Raw genomic sequence first — 13,400 nt, forward strand, 5'->3', positions numbered from 1 at the left:
ACAGTCAGTCTTCCAAAGGAACATTACAGTGACCGATTCCCTGTGACAGAAGGACTGCACAGAATCCCTCGCCCCTTAGACAATATTTCCATTATCTTGCAAAATCCCCACTTTACTTTACTTTACTGCCCAGCTTTTCTGAACAGTAAAATTTTCCAGGTGTTCCAGGTGGTAAATTCAGGGGTGGCAACAACGGTGCAATTGTGCTCATATGTTCCAGGGAGATACTGCTGTGACTGACTCTTAATTGGGTCCTGTGTCAGTCATTTCTCTATTAAAATGGCTCAGCATAACCTCAGGATATGCAGCAATTCATTTATATTTGCGCATGGAGTGTGCCAGTGGTTTTTAAGAGTGATGGTGTACATAAGAATATATAAATTGAACTCAGTGACTGATGGTAAAAATCTCAGCGTGCACTAATTATCGTAGAGCGATGGGGCAAATCTGAAAGTGTGATAGGATTCATGAGCGGTTGTGCAAATATATCCATCCATGCAACTGAGTCTTCTGTGTACCAGTGAAAATCTGGCCTGACACTCAATATGTTTAGGTGGAAGACTAACAAGCATTCAGATTGAGATGGGGCAAGTTTCATCATACACTAAGGATTACCCAGTGATAGGGAGACATTAAGCATACACCAAGATCTGCTAACTGCTGGGTTAAATCTAAACATACATTACGTTTCACGAAGTGGGAGAGAAAATCTGAACAACCCCTGGTGCAAAGCTTTCACTAGTATAATGTTGCCAACTCCTTTAATTGTTTCTGGTTATTGTTTACACTATGTTTCCCAGTCCAAGAGTAGGGCTTGTAATTGCATAACGTTTCTAATACCTGACATTTTTTATAACACTCTTGCTCCTGATGCTTCAGGCCTCAGCTTGTGAAAGAAGTGTAATCTTTCAGCATCCATCCATTCATTCCCTCAATGATCCATACATGCTCTCACAAAATCATTCAGCAATCCACACATGAATGCATTATTGTTAGGAAAATGTCTCTAGTTGGCAGAGATTTGCACCCTGTCCAAGTAGGGACTGCAATCCTGGTCGGGGTAAGCTAGATACACACTTTAACTGAAGCTGTGCGCTCACCCTCTGGTAGTTTGGCACAGACCTATCAGGTTTAAATTAAGAGGCAATGTGTTAATTGTTACTGCAACACACACTACACACATTACATACACACACAAACACACAGTAAGACAATAAAAACACAACAAAAAGACTTCACACAGGTGTAGAAAAATAGAGAATATTTGTCTGAGTAACACAAGACCAAAACAACATAAATCCAATCAGTAGAAGTTGAAATATGAATTTTTGAAAGAAGTAATGCAAAAACAATGCTTTGAACTCAATAGCACTAAAAGGTTGCTTGAGGTCGCGAGAAACATGGGTGAATCCAAAGTTCAGGCTGACCGCGATGGAAAGCAGGTTGGCTACGAGACTCATGCAGATCCCTCTGAAAAAGTACCTTGGATGGAGCAACCCTAATAACCTGGGGCCTCCCTTAGGAGTGACCTATGTTCAATAAAAGGGGCGTTTAAGGCTTGGCAAGTGGTTTTAAATGCCAAGTTGAAGTGGCAGTAAACTGCAGACAGGTTTGAAAGGCTACTTGTGTGGGTGGCACAATTAGTGATGCAGGTCCCCTAGTAGCATTTAGATTGCAAGCCCGGGGTATCTGATATACTACTTTTTAAGGCACTTATAAGTAAACTAAATAATTCAATCAGGTATATACAAATAATACCATGTTTACGGGAGAAGCATATGCACTTTAGCACTGGTTAGCAGTGGTAAAGTACTCAGAGTCCTATGGCCGACAGGAAGATAGAGCAAAAAGTGGAGGTGGACAGGCAAAAAGTTGGGGAAGACCACCCCAAGAATGAGAGGTCTAGCAATTATCATATTAAATGATTCATCAATCTATGAACTCTCTTAGTCTGTATTTATCCTTTATAAACCCATGAACTTTAACATTCACTCAACTATTAACTTGTTATCATGTTCACCCACACATCTAGCAAAAAACCCAGCAACAAAAGACAACAACCAATGAATACTCATTTAAAATAACCAAACCTGTTTGCTTTGTCAGTGCTTGTTAAGATATAATCTCAAATTCACAGTTGATATGGAAGTCCACAACTGGCAAACCAGTTAGTACCAGAAAATGTGAAGCAGGTTTATCCTGGACTAAGGGAAGTATAAACGAGTCTGGGTACATGGGCACGTGGCAGGTTTCTTCCAGAGAGGAGTAATTTAGCTCTCAAGCAGGTGATTGTGGCATGTACTCAGCTGACTGATGCTGAAGACCAACCAGGGAGCATCTCTACTGCTCTCACAGTAGCTGAAGAAGGAAGGGCTGTTTCACAAAGTTATCTCCAGGTGTAATTCAGATACATATCTGGAAATATTTGTAACCTATTCAGTAAGCTATCTCTCTAAGGTAATTACCAACCTTAACAAATGGCAAAAATGTGGAAGTGAAAAAACAGATAACACTTTGAGGGTTGTAATTGGTGAAGGCAAAGAGGAATAAGCTGCATTTGACTGGGTTCTTAGGGATGAGGAAAGGAAGCTTCGGAGTGTTTCAATGTTAAAGTAGTGTTTAGTTTCAGGGATTTTTCAGCTAAAGACAATCTTTATTTCTTAGGCCCCATGGTATGTCGGTTAGTCAACAGTTTTGTAAGTTAATACAGATTTGTCATGTATCTAGCATTTTATTACAGATAATAGATTTGAAATGCAATCCTGGCCGTGATTGGCAGCCAGAGTAGCTCATTTAGCCTTAGGGTGAAGGGTTACATTTTCCCATGTAATCACAATTGAAGAGAGGGGGGGACAAGGAGCTGTTAGAATTAGGTCCTGGACCAATGCTCCTAAAGACACATGTAAACCTGTGTATGGTATGGTTTTGAGTCACGTCTTATGCGTGTACTTTAGTTCAAACCCTTCCCTGAATGGGGTAAGGTTTCTTCGGCGTGTAGCGGTAGAGTGGGGAGGGGAAGTTATCGCCATCTGTCCATATCCTGGAGACCTCACAGCCTGCCCAGTCCGCCGGCGTTCAGGGAAGGGTTTGAACTAGAGTACACACATAAGACGTGACTCAAATGCATACCAAGTTTACGCAACCTCAACGACAGGTGTGGTAGCAATATAGGGTGTCTTTCCCTGATTCTACCCTTTCCCTCACTATTTTTGACGGTCCTGATGAAGCGCTGCGGGATCCATTAGGGACCCATTTATAGCGGGAAACATGTCGACCACTCTTTATTTTTAATCCTCACTAGAACACTGCCACACGGGTTGAGAGTAGAGGGATTATATCTGCTGTATCCCCTCTCAATTAGCATAAAGTGCATCTCCATCCCCGCCTTGTTTTTAACCTAACCCAGAGGACTCACCAATAAACCTATTAGGGTACCAACCGGTTATTTTAACGACACTCACCATCACCATTTGGCCCACACACCCTCATGCACAACTGCGGCTACTACTTAAAAGATCTCCGACAGAGAGCCCTCCTGTAGGGCCCGTGAGGGACTGCAGCGCCACCGCCACGAGGAGCAGTGCCCAATGATGATGCTCTACACCTGAAAAGCTGTGTGAGGCACAACACAAACAGGAGTACCACTCCCCAATCCTACACATTCATTCCTGTTTTGGAGAAACTTTAATTTCCCCCTTTTGTTCTTTGCAACCATAACAGGCTGCTGTCCCTATATCTCCCTTTAGGAACTGGTACCATCTGTAGTATCTTACATTTTCCCTTGTCAGAGATCAGACAGGCCCTGATGTGAAAAACAGCTTTCGACAGGCCTAGAGAGGATTGGCGAAAGCCTGCATAGTAAATATGTAGCAAAATTGAGATTTGATTAGTTTATTCACTGATTGGCTGTCAGAAGACTTATTGACATTCTTGAGAAATTTAGGATTTTTTTGCGGATTGGTCTACTACATTAACATGCTAAAAGAGAGACAGAATGTTATCAGTGATCAACAACGATTTTAATAAAGCTGAAAAAGAGGAATGGAAAGCCATTAGGTAAAGTTTGTGAGGTAGAATAATATTACATTTCTTTTTTTCAGTTTGAGTGGAGAAGTCAGCTAGCTTGGACTGTAACATAAGAATGTTATTTGTCATCCACTGGAGGATTTTCATGGGACAAACCCTGGGGGTAAGACTGTCATTGATCAAGGGTGTCTTTATACAGAGTTAGGTGCCATTTAATATTGATGTAAGGTGACTCCTGAGTCCAACAGCAGAGAGCTGAAAACTTTGAGGTATAAACTAAAGAGTGTCAGATCCAAAATCTTCAAAGTTGATTACTAGGAGGGCAGCAAGAGAAGAACCATTGTAATACTTAAATACAATAGTGAAATCTTTGTTCCAGTAGATTTGGAAGCCTGTGATGGCAGACAGTGTCAAATATTGCTGATAGATCTAGCAGAATGACAAGAAAAGGGTCACCTTAAGCCACAATGCAGTGACTGATATTGAGGACCTTAAAGATGTCTGTTGCTATTCTGAGACTGAGACATACCTCAGATTGCGAATCAATTAGCAGGAATTTGTGTCATTGATATTTAAATTACTGATTGAAGATGTAGCAATCAATGGCTTTCCTGGCCATTTTGGAGATCGGGAATATCATTTATTCATCATCAGAGACCCGTCCTTTATGTGGATATGAAAACTCGATTTGGAGATGTTCGCTGATAGGATGACTTTATGATAATTGGTGGCTTTCAACTGCTTTATCATGCTTGTAGGTTTGTGGTGATGAGGTAAAGATATTATTTGTGGCCATTGTTTTCCAGTGTATCTGATCATACTGGCAGTATGTTGTTATTAACAAAATGTTGCTATTGAGATGTAGTTACATGAGTAAGTGTTTGAGTGAATCTATTTTAAAATGGTGCCAGCTGGATAAAGAAAGAAGATCTGTTGCTGACCATAGATATTCTTGGCTATTTGTATTGAAATTTGTATCCCTTTGTTAAAGTCCTGAGCTTGGTCAGTAGAATGGATACATTTGAATTGAAATAGTTTCACAGAAGCGATGGAGTCATTAATGGGGAGCATAGTTTTGTCATATTCCTTCTCAGTAGAGTTAGCCTCTATAGATTGAGCAAGATGTTTACATTTAAATTATCGAAAATTGCAGAGGGCGAATTTTGTCTTTCTCATTGGTGTGCCCATTTTTCAAGGTCTTTTAGTGCATGGCCTTAATTATGTATGCTGTTTGTATGAGAATAAATGTGAGGAAGTGATCTCTCAACTTCTAATGAAGGGAAACATCTTCCCAGCAATTCTTTAGCAAAGATGAGTTTTGGAATTTAACTTTTATGTGTTGGTAGTCAGGGTACTTGGTGTAGATCATGCGATTGGAGAATTTGTAGCTCACGGTAAGCTTTGGACTCTGGATCTCTCCAATCGATAATATTGTCTCCTACAGGTATGTATCTGGAGGAGAATTATTTACTAACTGCAATGTGTTCCATCGGCTCGACAATAACATTGATTTTGACGTTGGGTGGTAGGTGATACAATTGTAAGGTGTTAATGGAAACATTGAGTTAACAATAATGAGACATGTGAGATGTGGAAGATTTGATGGGTATTGCTTTAACATTTGGTAAGTGGGATGGTAGCAAGGTATTTGCTGCACCTGCTGACTAACAACAATGGGGATGAACTGTTAAACAGGTGCCCGTAAACACACCCAATTCTCCAGTTAGCTCCAGAAAATGTGGCATAACATGCAGAATTCAGTGCTTAATCCATCAAAGACTAAACGTATTGGTGTTTACTGGGTGTTCCCATCTAGACTTGATCTTCCAAAATGTACCTGAGGAAAAATTGCAAGGGGTGCTTTAATGGCACACAACCTGGACTTGTGAGGAAATAAGTTACCAGACAAATCAGAGTTTAATAGCCCACTCATATTCTAGGTCTTAGAAATTTCTTTAAAATCAGGGCTACGTGAAGTGCTTGCTCCGGTTGTCTGTTCGAGTAGTTCTGTTGGATGATTCTGTAGGATGAGTTTGTCAAAAACTGCTTGAGCAGTTGTATTTAGCCAAGATTCTGTAATGTGGGATTTTTCAAGTCTTTTTTTTTACAATGAGTTGGCTATAACTGTGTGATAGGCATTGGCTGTTTGAGCATTGTGAAGATTACATGTAAGGTTAGTCTGGTGTTATTGAGAAGGCAGTGAGATTGTGAAAGCAAGCATTTGTAATAGTTTTGTTCAAACTAGTACTTCTGTTTGTGTCATGTACGGGTCGCCAATTGAACTGAATAATGGGGGGGGGGAGATGAGTTTCTAATTTTGAAGACATATACTTGTTAACAGAACCTTAACAGTTGTAGGTCAGAGTGGGTACTGCTAAGAGATAGCTGTGTGACCATGAGTGACCATTATTGTGTGTGTTCTCAGAGTTTTTCAACAGCTCATCATCATCATCAGTCATTTTTATAGTGCACATATCTATGGTCAATCAAGCATTCATTGAGGTGCAAAGTTTGTAAGTTGTTGGTAAGGCTAAGGGAAATGCTTAAAGAGGAGCCTTGCACTGAAATCAGTGGCTGAGCAGGAGATATATTGTTAATATTGCTGATAGTACAGGGTCAATCACAAATGTTCATGAGTGTCTTGCAGAACATGAAGATTTTCATAATTGCATGAAATAAAGGCTCAATATTAAGAGAATGACCCCCCTGGCCTTCATAAGGTTGGCTTTAAATAATTGGGATGTGAGACTTGTATTTACTTGTTTTTCCTCTGTTATCACGATACCTCATTCAAATGAATGTGAGTGACTGTATGCAAAAATCAAATACTTTCACAGCCTCTTGTCAAATATCTTTTGCTTCCATATTATTTACATTATTTACCCTCATTAGCTTAGAATGTAGTTATGGGTTGGCCTATGAGATATCTTATTTTAATACTGGCATAAACTCACAAATTTCATGAAACTTCTGGAAATTTCAAGGAGGTAAAACGTTGCTAGATTTCCACCCATGTGAGACTGGGTCAAGTAGATAACGACTTACAGGAACAGAAAGTCTACAGCCAAGAGACATTTTCTTACCAAACCAGTCTTCTACTGGTATCTTCCATGATGTTTGACTGCAAGATATGCCTTAATTTTTCACACGGTATACTGACAAGTACATTTCAGACAATGTCATAAAATCTCTAGATAATTTCGTGAACCTGTATGAAAAATATTGCAGTCTCACCTACCTTTATAGATAATATGCTAATTTCACTTTAGCATTATGCTTTTAATGTAAACATGCCTCTGAAAGACATTGGTGTAGACTTTATTTGAAATTGTGACTTGTGCCTTCAATGCTGCTAACCTTGGATTCCAGGGCATGCGGTCATAGAGTTACCTAATATCTTTTGATGAGGACAGCAACATCATTGACCCTCAAGCTGGGCTAGTGAGCCACATGCAAGAAGCAGAAACCCAGAAATGGACCATTTCAGCACTCATTATTCATACACTCATTTGGGTAGGAAATCTGCATGAACCAGAAAAATGACTCAGGCCACAAGTGGCAGGTGAAAAGCAGGCAGAACCCCAGTGACCTGGATTCACAAGTCTTGAAAAAAGTAATTGTCAGACCTGATTTGCATTGTAGAAGGAAATCCGTTAAAGTCACTTGGTGCAGTGCGCTCCTCTGAATGCAAAACATCATGGCAAACATGAAACAAGAAGTTGGCAGGTCTCATAAAGGTCCAGTTTCTGCATGAGAAATTACATACTCCAAAGTTAGGCACATGATCAATAGACGGCTGAAGAACTTGCAAATCCCAGAGCAAGTCCACAAAAAATCCTCAGTGTTCAGTTGGTGTTGAGAAGTTGTTGATGTTGAGAAGTCCAAGGTGAGTTTAACTCATATAACGAGACAAGAAATGCTACAAAGGCTTGTTATTGGGCAGTGACCACTATTAGGGTCTGTCAATTGGTAGTTGAAGGTTGATCACTGAGTGCAATGTCTGATGAGTAAGGGAGCAGCCTTTTCATCCAGGGAGAACAGAAGACCTCTGAAAATGTCTTGTAGGTAAAATAATGCCTCATGCAGAGTATTGAGGGAAATGAACATCCTCCAATTTTTTCAAGAAACTTTAGACACTTATTTACCCATGTCTTCTTCCATTAATCTTTAGCTATACATATATTACAAATATTTATTTTTCATAAAGACACATATGTCATCAGTGATGTAATATCTGACGTCATCAGCAGAGGATTGCGGTCGTGTGAGTTATAGTTGCCTGCACTAACTATAACGGGGGAATTTCATTGGTTTTTCACGAGTGAAATGTCCTGCTAACTATAACATGTGTGAAACCTATGGTTTTTTCAGTGAATTTGCAAGGTTTTTTTAAATGCTAATTCCTAACTATAACGTGTGTGAAACCTATGGTTTTTTCAGTGAATTTCAAAGGTTTTTTAAATGCAAATTTTTTTGGGAGATTTTTGTTAAAAAATAATATCCAACCTATGTATAAAATAATATATGTACTATATCCTGCATTATGGAATGGTTAATTTTTTAAAAATTAATGTTTACATACAGTTGTACATCACAGTTATTATCTTCTACAACCCTTGAAACTTTACATTTTTTTTTTAATGGATTTTTTGCCGTGCGCATACGGTAAGCTGACGCTACGCGCTCCGTACGTCATAAGTACGGTGCGCTTACGTGATACGATGCGCGTACGGTAAGCTGACGCTACGCGCTCCGTACGTCATAAGTACGGTGCGCTTACGTGATACGTATGTGACGTACGCGTACACGCATGCGCGTTGCGCAGATCCAACGTCGCGGTTATGCGGGTGCGTGTAATGTGCATGCGCGAGTGCGTCCTACGTACGCGCTCCGTAAGCGCTCCGTAAGCGCATGTGTACGTCACGTTTGCGCATGCGTACTTGTTTACGAGCGCGTACCGTAAGCTTACGGAGCGCGCACGGTAGGTCATGTGATCCACAAAGAACACTTTTCATTGGTTGAAACTACTTTCCACACCCATTCCCCTCATTACTGCTTGAGATCCCCTAGGAGAAGGAGCTGAATTGACATTGAGATACAATGGCAGAGCAGCAGTCCTCTTCTGAGAGTGAGCCTAGCAGCACCATCATCAGACAGAGAAGGAGGAAACAAAAGGATTCTTTTGTGTGGGAGTATTTTACTTTTCCAGAGGGGCAGAAAAAGGTCAATGCTCCATTGGTCACTTGCACACTTTGTGACCGTGTTTTATCTAGAGGAAATCCAAGGAAGAAGTATTCCTTTGGAAATCACTCTATGGTGAGACACCTTAGGGATAAACATCCCAGGACCTTTGCTTGACATACTGAAGAAAACTCTTCAGTAAGTCACCAGAGCCCAACCTCAGAAGCTCAGCCGAGTACATCATCGGCAGCTCAGCTGAGCCCTTCCTCTGAGGTGGGAGCATCACCTTCTTCAGCTCCTCTGGACATTAACCCTCGATTTCGGAGGGTTTCAATGAGGTGTACAACGTGTTGTGGTCTTATTGTTTTTGGGGAGACCAGTGTTTCCCTTATTAACAATAAGATAGACCAGCACGTTTGTAGACGTTCATAATATTCCCATTCTTTCTTTCCTCTATCCCTGTATTAACACAACGGCTCTTTTAAGAGCCAACCTTACCTCAAATTTTTTTTTATTTTTTTTTAATCTTTCCTTTTTGAAAAAATTTTTTTGCCGTGCGAGCACGGTATGCGTAGTCGCGGAATCGTTCCGCGAAGTTCGCGGAATTTTTCCGTTTACGCCGTGCGCATACGCTACGTGCATTCCGCGATTTTTCAAAAAAAAATTACAATTAATTTTTGCCCTTGGTGGTCCTTCTGGGACCCCCTGACAAAGGCTAGGGGGTCAGGAACTGTCCACCCTGCCCCCTTTTCACGTTCTCCACCTTTGTTTTTCACCCCCTCACACTGCGAGAGACAAAATGGCGGCCGACACTTCCTGGTTTCGACCGATTCGAATGTTTACTAAGATCTAACAACCAATCAGAATCGCGCTCGTGCACGGCGGCGTGCGCGTAACGTAAGCTTACGGTACGCGCTCGGAGCGCGCCTATAGATATATATATTGATTTAAATGCTATTTTCTCAGGAAATACTGAACAGATTTACACGAGACCTTCAAAAGGCACATCCCTGACCTGAGGGCTACCTCTCTGCCAAATTTCAAGTAATTCTGTTCAGCCGTTCGGGCTGTAGCTTGGTCTAAAGGTCCTATGGAAAAATGCATGGGGAAAACGCGTTTTGGGACCCCCCCTTTTTCTCAGCCCCCGCTTGACGAATCCCCCCGAGACTTTCAGGGAAGGAGCGGAGCGCCCCACCTATTTTGAAACTTTCGCGAGGATTCGTCAATCGGCGCCAAAGTTATTCCAAATAGAATGTTGTGGATTTCCTATGGGAACACGATCCTAACTATAACTATCTACTGGCGACCGCCAGTAGATAATATATATATATATATATATATATATATATATATGTTTTCCAAAATGCCCAAAAGCAATTGAGAGCGCACTCAGAATGGAGGAAACCGAAGGTTTATTCTGGAAAGAAACGAGCAGCAGCATTCATCATTAATGGACGCGTTTCGAGGCTCCTGCCTCTTAGTCATGGATGATTGCGTAGTGCGCACAGCAGATGGCTCTGACCATTCACAGCATGGCTCCTTAAATACCCTCAGTGGGTTTTGCTTCGTGCATAGATTTTCTTTTACCTCCCCAATGCATGCTGGAACACATAGTTCATGTCAGAGTAATGTAACACCCTCCAGTGGGCTCCGCTGCAAGCACATTTCTTTAATCAAATTATTGCCCTTCAGTGGGCTCTGAAGCTGAGGCAAGTTTCGTTTTTATCCTCCTCCACAATGCTACGGTGAGTCATGGCAAAGTTCCGACTCGCAGCCTCTTGAAATGAAAGACGGTGCAGCTCTCCACGGCAGGGCTGCCGTGTCAATAATTTTGTTTTCCAAAATGCCCAAAAGCAATTGAGAGCGCACTCAGAATGGATGAAACCGAAGGTTTATTCTGGAAAGAAACGAGCAGCAGCATTCATCATTAATGGACGCGTTTCAAGGCTCCTGCCTCTTAGTCATGGATGATTGCGTAGTGCGCACAGCAGATGGCTCTGACCATTCACAGCATGGCTCCTTAAATACCCTCAGTGGGTTTTGCTTCGTGCATAGATTTTCTTTTACCTCCCCAATGCATGCTGGAACACATAGTTCATGTCAGAGTAATGTAACACCCTCCAGTGGGCTCCGCTGCAAGCACATTTCTTTAATCAAATTATTGCCCTTCAGTGGGCTCTGAAGCTGAGGCAAGTTTCGTGGAGAGCTGCACCGTTTTTCATTTCAAGAGGCTGCGAGTCGGAACTTTGCCATGACTCACCGTAGCATTGTGGAGGAGGATAAAAACGAAACTTGCCTCAGCTTCAGAGCCCACTGAAGGGCAATAATTTGATTAAAGAAATGTGCTTGCAGCGGAGCCCACTGGAGGGTGTTACATTACTCTGACATGAACTATGTGTTCCAGCATGCATTGGGGAGGTAAAAGAAAATCTATGCACGAAGCAAAACCCACTGAGGGTATTTAAGGAGCCATGCTGTGAATGGTCAGAGCCATCTGCTGTGCGCACTACGCAATCATCCATGACTAAGAGGCATGAGCCTCGAAACGCGTCGGAAGGAACATTAATGATGAATGCTGCTGCTCGTTTCTTTCCAGAATAAACCTTCGGTTTCCTCCATTCTGAGTGCGCTCTCAATTGCTTTTGGGCATTTTGGAAAACAAAATTATTGACACGGCAGCCCTGCCGTGGAGAGCTGCACCGTCTTTCATTTCAAGAGGCTGCGAGTCGGAACTTTGCCATGACTCACCGTAGCATTGTGGAGGAGGATAAAAACGAAACTTGCCTCAGCTTCAGAGCCCACTGAAGGGCAATAATTTGATTAAAGAAATGTGCTTGCAGCGGAGCCCACTGGAGGGTGTTACATTACTCTGACATGAACTATGTGTTCCAGCATGCATTGGGGAGGTAAAAGAAAATCTATGCACGAAGCAAAACCCACTGAGGGTATTTAAGGAGCCATGCTGTGAATGGTCAGAGCCATCTGCTGTGCGCACTACGCAATCATCCATGACTAAGAGGCAGGAGCCTCGAAACGCGTCGGAAGGAACATTAATGATGAATGCTGCTGCTCGTTTCTTTCCAGAATAAACCTTCGGTTTCCTCCATTCTGAGTGCGCTCTCAATTGCTTTTGGGCATTTTGGAAAACAAAATTATTGACACGGCAGCCCTGCCGTGGAGAGCTGCACCGTCTTTCATTTCAAGAGGCTGCGAGTCGGAACTTTGCCATGACTCACCGTAGCATTGTGGAGGAGGATAAAAACGAAACTTGCCTCAGCTTCAGAGCCCACTGAAGGGCAATAATTTGATTAAAGAAATGTGCTTGCAGCGGAGCCCACTGGAGGGTGTTACATTACTCTGACATGAACTATGTGTTCCAGCATGCATTGGGGAGGTAAAAGAAAATCTATGCACGAAGCAAAACCCACTGAGGGTATTTAAGGAGCCATGCTGTGAATGGTCAGAGCCATCTGCTGTGCGCACTACGCAATCATCCATGACTAAGAGGCAGGAGCCTCGAAACGCGTCGGAAGGAACATTAATGATGAATGCTGCTGCTCGTTTCTTTCCAGAATAAACCTTCGGTTTCCTCCATTCTGAGTGCGCTCTCAATTGCTTTTGGGCATTTTGGAAAACAAAATTATTGACACGGCAGCCCTGCCGTGGAGAGCTGCACCGTCTTTCATTTCAAGAGGCTGCGAGTCGGAACTTTGCCATGACTCACCGTAGCATTGTGGAGGAGGATAAAAACGAAACTTGCCTCAGCTTCAGAGCCCACTGAAGGGCAATAATTTGATTAAAGAAATGTGCTTGCAGCGGAGCCCACTGGAGGGTGTTACATTACTCTGACATGAACTATGTGTTCCAGCATGCATTGGGGAGGTAAAAGAAAATCTATGCACGAAGCAAAACCCACTGAGGGTATTTAAGGAGCCATGCTGTGAATGGTCAGAGCCATCTGCTGTGCGCACTACGCAATCATCCATGACTAAGAGGCAGGAGCCTCGAAACGCGTCGGAAGGAACATTAATGATGAATGCTGCTGCTCGTTTCTTTCCAGAATAAACCTTCGGTTTCCTCCATTCTGAGTGCGCTCTCAATTGCTTTTGGGCATTTTGGAAAACAAAATTATTGACACGGCAGCCCTGCCGTGGAGAGCTGCACCGTCTTTCATTTCAAGAGGCTGCGAGTCG

This window comes from Triturus cristatus, chromosome 6, assembly GCF_964204655.1.
Source record: "Triturus cristatus chromosome 6, aTriCri1.1, whole genome shotgun sequence".
Classification (NCBI taxonomy): Eukaryota; Metazoa; Chordata; class Amphibia; order Caudata; family Salamandridae; genus Triturus; species Triturus cristatus.